The sequence below is a fragment of the Aedes aegypti genome, chromosome 2 (genome assembly GCF_002204515.2).
Source record: "Aedes aegypti strain LVP_AGWG chromosome 2, AaegL5.0 Primary Assembly, whole genome shotgun sequence".
NCBI classification, from domain to species: domain Eukaryota; kingdom Metazoa; phylum Arthropoda; class Insecta; order Diptera; family Culicidae; genus Aedes; species Aedes aegypti.
This window is the reverse complement of record NC_035108.1, coordinates 226,743,864-226,753,828: the sequence shown is the minus strand read 5'-3', so window position 1 is coordinate 226,753,828 and position 9,965 is coordinate 226,743,864.

Sequence of the window (9,965 nt, the reverse complement as noted above, 5' to 3'; positions counted from 1 at the left end):
CTAGCTGATAGGGCCTGAGCCTTCAGTAGGTCAAATTGCGAAGCCCGCAGTATCAGTTCTTGATACCTGCGGTGCAGCTGGGCGCGGGCGTAGTGGTCGACCCTGCCCGCTTTCAGCGGACAACGGGAGGTGAGGGGGGGGGGGGGCAAAGCGCCAGCATGCTACCTTGGTGGACCCCCCTAAGCGTGTCATCGATGTTCGTTGCTGCATGGCTACGCAGCTAACCTGGAGGATGCGATGTGCAATAGCCCCTCTCCGAAGCAATGCCTTCTTGGTGGTCCCGGAGAGACGAAGGGTTTGGCGGCAATGGAAATGGTTTAGTGGGTCGGGGGTGTAGTCCTGTTTACTGCTTGCATGTAGTAAATGGTCCCTAACCCCACACGGCGTCTGTTGAGCAGATTATCCCCCCATTGCTTAGAAGAAAAAAAAAAAAAAAAAAAACAGCCGGCGTGCTCAACGCTAAAAACTATGCACCTTTTTTTTGCGCTGGGTGGGTGATGTTCCCTTTTGGATCTAATTTCTCATGTAAAAGTTAATTCAACCTATTGTAATTTTTACCACAAGTTGGCATTTAATTTACTCACCAATTCATGCTAATATAACACCCTCGAATGATCGTTACTCATGTAAAATAAATTGGCGTGAAATTATCACAATTATGTGAATCATTTTTAAAGTGATTGTTTTGATATTTTTGTTCAGTGGGTGGTGGACTGGGTGGTAAGTGAGAAGTAGAAGCCACGTGCTTTTACGAACTGTCATTGTACTGTAGCAATTTGCTCCCTAGGTGACACCACGGTAGAATTTACACAGGAATTTTGAATAAATTTGTTCCTGCTTAAACGTCTGTCTGCGGTCATATTAACATTATCATTTCGGTAGAGCACAAAAATCAACAACGGCGGACAAACGTGAGCAGTAGTTGTTAGATTCCGGACTCCCAATAACATGTTTCGATCTTTTTGCTGGTAAGTTAGTACTGAATATGATAAAACTGAATTACATTGGAATTGATTTTCAGATTTAAACATTGGTGTTCGAGAACTATCCATAATTACGGTAATTACTATCGCAGAGCTAAGAGGAAGCATTACAGATGACGAACTTGTCTAAAGGGTCCGTTTGGAACACGCGAAAAATGTTCGGCGACATAGAATTGTTAGGGTTTTTTTTTTAAGAATTGTTGTTTCAGATGATAATCTCTTTTTCTCACAGCAAATTAAGCTCCATAATCTTCTGGACTGCAAAAATGTATATTACAAATAAATAGACATATATTTATGTACTTAAATTGAATAGTTGTTCCTTATTACTAGTCACTTGGCGTATTTTTTTCAATAGAGCACAATTTAGTTCAAGAATAAACGATTATTACAACTTAGTCGAGCATATAAGTGCAATCCAAAATAACAAATCAAGAAGTGTTTTCATCTGTTAGTAGCGCTGGTTTGCATTTATATCTTTAAATAAACATGCTCACAAGGTACTCATGTCAATTTTAAATGCACATTCCTTTATTACAAGCAAATTTGTGGTACTGTCTAATATATGAAGGTCAATTCAACATCACATGAATTACATATAAATTTGAATCGGCAGTTGTGTTTGATTATTATTGTGTAATCAAATGAATAACGTATTGTCACGGTGTTTGTGAAGGCTAAATGTAATGCATATAACCATAACTTCAATATCCGCGAGTCTTATCATATGTGTTACATATAGCATGTAATCCCCATTTCCGTCCTTAGCTTATATTCATATGAAATTCCAATAGTGCAGAATTATATGACTACCATATACTCTTTAACGAGAGAGTTGGCTCAGTGCATGCTTTGTGGATGTCCCTTCATCCGCCATCTAATGCGGCATTGCTAGACGGAATGAGCTCAAACAATATGTGGAAACTGAACTACATAAAAAACTGCTATGGCAACACGTTGGATTTGTTGTTCGTTAGTGAATTGTTTAACGGTTCGACCATTGAATCCTGGTACCAATTGACGTTAACTAATTGACCACAAGCCTTTTTTCATGCACTATCGAAAACTGTGAACCCTCGCAGAATACATTCGTGGACGAGTTTGACATCAATGCGTTAAATTTCCGTAAAACCTATTTCACTGGGTTGATGCAATACTTGACGCTAGTGGACTGGATGGTTGTTAGCAAATGTCCGACTATAAATGAAGCTGTTGAAAAATTCACGGATATCCTTTAGAGCGCTTTTGCTGTTTTCGTTCCACATCGGCGTTCCCCGAAAAAGCCAGCTTGGTCGAACGCTGAACTGCGTCGTTGGAAAAGGCTTTGCAACACAGCTAAACGATTATATCGCAAAAATCGCACGGCAGCAAACAAGTTGGCATTTCAGTTAGCGAGTCGTCAATACCGCAGTTTGAATTGCAGATTGTACCAACAACACACTGCTTCTACTGGAAAGAATTTAAAACAAAATCCGAAATTAATCACGTGTCTTTTGACTATACTATCGACGGAGAGCTGTTGTCAAACTATTCGAGACCTTGGCGTGAGTCTGGATTCCGCTATTTCATTCAAGAATCACTATGAAGAGATCATCGACATAGCACGTCGCCATTAGGGTAACGACTGTTAATTTCGTTCTTAAACGCTAACAGTTGGCGCCAGCGGCAAAAAGTACATCCTTACGAACATTCAGTTTCTTTCACTGGCCGCCGAGCGACGACACTGTTGTTTGTATTCCACCCACTGATCGCACTACGCTGGATTCTCAAACTTTTAACACAAGCGCATGGAAGAATGGTAGTAGGAGAACTGTCAAAACGTATGGAAAATATTATTATTATTTTTTTTTTGTCGGTAGCGATAGGGGTAGTACTGGCACTCTTAATCTGCCCTAAGCTCCTTCCCATGGCCGTGTAGTTCCGGCGTCCAGAATAGAACTACGGACAACCCGTTCCGGTGGTAAGAGTCCACCAAACGGGGTAACCCCAATTCAAGGTGTGATGCGAAAAACCGTGCTGAGGAATGAATGGTCGAAGGGGTGAAAAAGATGTTCGGCCATTAACGGAGCCTGTGGGGCACCTGGGCACCCCTCACAGTATTTGTCCCTTACCGCGTTAATGCAGGGCTCTGGCGTGGTTGACCTCTTTTCCCGTGCTACTCGTGGGATCCAAAATGAGTACAAATTCAAACAACAATCAGATTAGTAGTGGTAGTGCAGGTAGTAGCAGTAGTAGGAAAGCGAACCCCTTCGCAAGAAGTGGGCTAGCTAGATCTCCGTTGAGGAGAGTAGAAGCAGGAGGAGGCAGCAGTGCACGTAGTGCCAGTGCTGGAACCCATATTTCATCCCCGGCTAACGCATCGGGTGAAGTTATGGATGGAGCGTGGTTGATGAGGGCCATCAATAAAAGTAGAGATGGGCTCTCTGCGATGGAAGTGGCTGCAAGGCAGCTCGACTCCATAATTGACTTTGCGTCCTCGAAGTCTAACATCAGCAAGGACCTCAAGCAGGCCTTGCTTAGACTTCGTAAGTCAATGTTGGCGGCCAAGCAGAACCATGCTGAACCCATGGTGACTGTGGCTGCGGCAGAACCCGTGGAACTGAAGGTGCCGAAGTCTACCCAGACGGAACCCTTCGTTTTCGCGGGCAGCCCCAAAAGCGTGGAAGCGAATGCTTACAGCAAGCAATCGCAGAAGCGCGCGAGGCAGCCGTCAGGGGAGGAGCTACCCGGCGGCGCTCGTAAGGCCAGGCGGATACTGACCCCGAAAACCGGCAGAAGTGCCGGAAAATCGGACCCCAGCCAGGCGTCCCGGAAAGCCGAGAAGGGTGGGCCCGAAAAGGCTGGCCCCTCACGGAGTGATGGGAACAGGGGGTTGCGACCTTTGAGAGGTCCTCCATCACCACAGGTCAGGGCGGAGCAGGGGGGGGACGCCCCCTGGACAACCGTAGTGAGGAAGAAGAAGAAACAGGAGAAACAGGAGCGCAGGGATACCAGACCTAAGAAAGGTAGGATGGTAGGTGCCAAGCGCGAAAAGGGTGATGCGATCATCATCAAGACGGAAGAGTCCAAGTACTCGGAAGTCCTGAAGGCGATGCGCAGTGACGCGAAGCTTGCGGATCTAGGAGCCGACGTACGCAGTGTTAGACGCACTCGTACAGGTGAAATGATCCTCGAGCTTAAGCGCGACAAGGAGCGCAAGGGCGCCGCCTACAAAAGTTTGGCGGAAGAGGTCCTTGGCGCTGGTGTTGAAGTGAGGGCTCTGACGCAGTCAGTGACTCTGAAGGTGATGAACCTTGACGAGATCACTAACGCAGAAGAGCTCGTCACGGCACTGCGGCAACAGTGCGAAGTGCAGGTGCCCACCACCGCCGTTCAGCTACGGAAAGGTCCGGCAGGTACTCAGGTGGCCTTAGTACACCTACCTGTGGCAGAAGCAAATAAGTCCGCTAAGGTAGGTAAGATCAAGGTTGGTTGGTCAGTATGTTCACTGAACATACATGAGCAACCAGTGATCTGCTTTAGGTGCAGGGAACCTGGACACAAGTCCTGGGGCTGTAAAGGCCCTGATAGGACTAAGTTTTGCAGGCGTTGTGGTGAGGAAGGTCATAAGGCACTAGGCTGCAAGAACCCTCCCAAGTGCTTGATTTGTTCCGGCAAGTCCGTGAACAACAATCACCCAACGGGAGGCTCAAGGTGCCCGACCTTCAAACGAGCCATCAACGAAAAATCACAGTGCAGGTAACGCAGCTGAACCTGAACCACTGTGACGCAGCTCAGCAACTGCTGTACCAGTCAGTTGCTGAGTGGGGGACGGACATCGCCATCATATCGGACCCATACCGAGTACCCGCCGGCAACGGCAACTGGGTCGTGGATGGATCCGGAAAAATGGCGGCGATATGGACAACGGGTAAATACCCTGTCCAGCAGTTGGTGTCTACTACCTACGAGGGCTTCGTGATCGCCAAAGTAAACGGGGTCCTCTTCTGTAGCTGCTATGCGATGCCTGGGCCGTGGAATGGGGAAGCCGTAACACGAACCAGCGAGGTCAAATCCTGCTAGAGGCACTGGCCGTGCTAGATGTCGATCTGGCTAATGTGGGTGCCAAAAGTACCTTCAGCCGTAACGGAGCGGAGTCGATTATCGACGTTACTTTTTGTAGTCCTGGCCTAACGAGTAGTTCGAACTGGAGGGTAGACGATGCCTACACTCACAGCGACCACCTGGCGGTTCGCTACAGTATCGACTACAACAACAGCAGGCAGCGGGTTGAGGAAGCGGCTAGGTCAAGGCCAAGCCCTCGTAGGTGGAAGACATCGTACTTCAATGATGAAGTACTTAGGGAGGCGCTCCGCCGTGAGCGTAACCTACTCGGCCTAAGCGGGGACGAACTGGTAGCGGTGCTTACGCGTGCATGCGATGCGACCATGCCTAGAAAAGTCCACCCTAGGAATGGGAGACCACCGACATACTGGTGGACTCAAGCTATTGCGAACCTGCGCCGTGCCTGCCTACGGGCCAGGAGACGGATGCAGAGAGCACGTACCGAGCAGGAGCGTGAAGAACGACGGGCGGTGTTCACCGCTGCCAAAGTCGCGCTGAAGTCTGAGATAAGGGCAAGCAAAAAGGCCTGCTTCGAGGGACTCTGTCAGAGTGCCAACGCGAACCCGTGGGGTGATGCCTACAGGATCGTAATGGCGAAGACAAGAGGTGCAATTGCTCCTACGGAGCAGTCTCCACAGATGCTGGAGGGGATCATCGAGGGGCTCTTCCCGCGCCACAACCCTAGCCCATGGCCTCCTTTTGTAGGACAGCCGGGGATTGGGGCTGGTGATGAGGATAGAGTAACTGATGAGGAACTTGTAGGGATTGCAAAATCCCTAAGCATGGGGAAGGCACCAGGTCCGGACGGAGTTCCAAACCTGGCCCTCAAAGTCGCAATCTTGGAGGCTCCCGGTATGTTCAGATCTGCTATGCAGATATGCCTGAACGAGGGAGTATTTCCAGATGCGTGGAAGAGGCAGAGCCTGGTACTATTGCCAAAGGCGGGGAAACCACCCGGTGACCCGTCGGCGTATAGACCAATATGCTTGATTGACACGGTGGGGAAAGTGCTCGAGAAGATCATCCTCAACAGACTGTCGAGGTACACCGAGGGTGTAAATGGTCTCTCAGGCAACCAGTTCGGCTTCCGGAAAGGGAGGTCCACTGTAGACGCTATTCTGACGGTTAAGAAAACCGCTGAGATAGCACTCCAGCGTAAGAGGAGGGGTATTCGCTACTGCGCAGTAGTGACTCTGGATGTAAGGAATGCATTTAATAGTGCCAGTTGGGCGGCTATTGCTGATGCGCTCCTGCGTCTGGGGATACCCGAGTACCTGTACAAGATTCTCGGAAGTTACTTCCAGAATCGGGTATTAGTCTATGACACAGAGGTGGGTCGGAAGTGCTTTCACATAACCTCAGGAGTCCCGCAAGGTTCCATCCTGGGTCCGGTGTTATGGAATGTCATGTACGACGAGGTGTTGAGATTAAAATTCCCGGCGGGTGTGGTCATCGTTGGCTTTGCCGACGATATTACGCTGGAGGTCTACGGTGAATCGATCGAAGAAGTGGAATTGACTGCAGCCCACTCGATCGCAATTGTGGAGGAGGGGATGAGCTCCAGGAAACTGGAATTGGCTCACCACAAAACGGAGGCTGTTGTTGTCAACAACCGAAAGTCGGTGCAGCAAGCGGTGATCAGTGTAGGCGACTGCACAATCACTTCGAAGCGCTCCGTCAAACACTTGGGGGTGATGATCGACGACAAGCTTACCTTCGGTAGCCATGTCGATTATGCCTGCAAGAGAGCCTCCACAGCTATTGTGGCACTGTCCCGGATGATGTCCAATAGCTCTGCGGTGTACGCCAGCAAGCGTAAGCTTCTGGCCAGTGTCGCCTCGTCCATACTGAGGTATGGTGGCCCGGCTTGGGGCACGGCTTTGAGTACCGATAGCTACCGTAGCAAGCTAGAGAGTACTTATAGGCTAATGTGCCTGAGGGTTGCGAGCGCGTACCGTACCGTGTCACACGATGCACTTTGTGTCATCACCGGTATGATGCCTATTGGTATCCTTATCATGGAAGACATAGAGTGCTTCGAAAGGCGCGGCACAAGAGGCATACGCAGGACTGCCAGAACGACCTCCATGGTCAAATGGCAGCGTGCGTGGGACAGTTCCACCAAGGGAGTGTGGACTCACAGGTTGATTCCGAGGTTAGATATCTGGGTCAATAGGCGCCATGGGGAACTAACATTCCACCTAACACAGGTCCTTTCGGGTCATGGATGCTTTAGACAATATCTACACCGTTTCGGTCATGCGGGTTCTCCCGAATGTCCAGTTTGTGCAGGTTTAGAGGAAACGGCGGAACACGTTTTGTTCGTGTGCCCGCGTTTCCGCACAATGCGTGACCGCATGTTTGCCACATGCGGTCGGGACACGACTCCGGACAATTTGGTCCAGAGGATGTGTGCAGACGAGTTTGGCTGGAATGCCGTTTCATCGGCTATCACCCACATCGTCTCGGAACTCCAAAGGAGGTGGCGTGTGGACTCGAGGAGTGACTAGTGCAGACGCTAATCAACAGGTGGTCAAAGGGTTCGCAGTCGGCTACGTAGGTCATACCGGTGCCCTACGGTCGAGATCGACCCTTACAGCGATTAAGTGGCCGCGGGAGAAGATCCTGGTAGCGCTGCTGTCGTGGCGCCGGCCTACTGGGTGGATACGAGCCTCTGGTTGTTCGGGGCAGGTGGAGGCCCCTTCGTCAGCAATCCCAGCTAATGCTAGCTGATAGGGCCTGAGCCTTCAGTAGGTCAAATTGCGAAGCCCGCAGTATCAGTTCTTGATACCTGCGGTGCAGCTGGGCGCGGGCTTAGTGGGGTCGACCCTGCCCGCCTTCAGCGGACAACGGGAGGTGAGGACCACCCGGGAAGCTGGCAATGCGCCAGCATGCTACCTTGGTGGACCCCCATAAGCGTGTCATCGATGTTCGTTGCTGCATGGCTACGCAGCTAACCTGGAGGATGCGATGTGCAATAGCCCCTCTCCGAAGCAATGCCTTCTTGGTGGTCCCGGAGAGACGAAGGGTTTGGCGGCAATGGAAATGGTTTAGTGGGTCGGGGGTGTAGTCCTGTTTACTGCTTGTACGTAGTAAATGGTCCCCAACCCCACACTCCCGGACCTCGGTCCGGAGTCTGTTGAGCAGATTATCCCCCCATTGCTTAGAAGGAAAAAAAAAAGCTCCTTCCCAGCATTTGCTTTTATAAGCCAGTTCATCACACAGACGTTCCTAAGCAATGTTGCTCAAATGGTCACTGTGTACTCTAGCAGCAATCAACCCTTACCGTAGTTTTGCATTCTAGTAGTTCAGACTACTATCAAACTATGATAAGTCCTGAAATGCTACTAGAGTGATTAAAGTGAAGAACGAAATAGTTTTATTGAAAGGTCCTCATTCCCCATTTTATTTTATCATTTACTGTCACATAATTCCAACACTTTTGCTGTCGACACTTTTGTTTTTGACACTAGCACTTCTATAACCGATTATCATTCATGAACTTTCGTTATCACTTTCCACTATCACAGCTAAAAGTTACCCCAATATTACATCACGCCACTTTCATACCAATTTATTTTCCTATCAATAAAGAAAGAATGTTTAGTTTATTTTATTGAACTACGAATAATTCGACCGCAACAAAAAAAAAATACTTCGATCACTTCTATTGCACTCGGTGTTATTATGAACACTGTCATTGTAAAAGTGTAAAGAACTAGGCAATAGTGTTTTTGTTTAAAGAAATAAGTGCAAAATGCATACTGTTATTATTATGTCTGTGGTATTAACGTACCCTCACAATCACTCCAAATGCAATTTCAACATTTTATCACCACTATGCAATTCTTCAAGTATAGTCACCCTCACAATCATTAATTTTATAACGACAAATGTTACACAGAAACTCACCGAATACTCACTTTTAAGTCACATAACAAAAAGTTGGATCATGCGTTAGCTTCGAAACCTATCCACCATTACCGATTAGTACAAAGGATGCTACAATTCATCTAACAAACTGCAACAAGAAGTAGTGGTGCATAAGTGACTACTGAGCCCTGGCGGTCCCTCCATTCGAAGAGTACCTGATAATATGCAGAAACATATTAACAGATCCTCAGCCTGCAAGCAGCCGTTTCATGATAAATCATGATCCGTTAGAGGTGTGCCAAAGTATTGGGAAGGTGATATGTTATACAGACGGATATTATTTTACGGTGCACCTTCACTTTTTTTTTTATTATTAAGGCACTCCGTGCTCGTGACCACTACTGTGCCGGAATCAGTTGATCGGTAGCTTCTTTATCGATACAGATCTATTTTTAACTTATCTATATTTACATCAACTTTCACTCTCTCCTACTCTTTCACTCTCACACCGAGCAGGTAGGAGAGAGCTCTGCTGTTAGTGAGGCTAGCTGCCTGCGAAGAGGGTCAGTTTGTCTCAGTCACCATCTGATACTGACGGAGGATGAATGTGCTCTCCAAAGCACGCTCCTCCGTGCGGTGTCTTCTGGTGGCTGGACGGGTTTTTTTTGTGGAGGGGCTGGGAATTGAATCCATGACCTTCCGCTTATGAAGCGAAAGCGTAACCTCAAGGCTACGGACCCCCCTAACACCTTCACTTTGGCACCGTCATTCCCCATGATCCAGGCCAGGGATGGAAAATATTATTATTATTATAGCTTTATTAAGGAGATTTTCAGCCCTAGGCTGGTTCAAGACAGTATGGAAAATAATAAAAAACGTAAATTACTTGCAATTAGGAACCTGGATCAAAAAAGTAGTGATAAGAAATCAAGTGTAAAGTGAATACATAACTTTTTGTGTTTAGCTCATCTTCCGTGGTGCTTTCTTTGCTTCAGGATTTCGTTT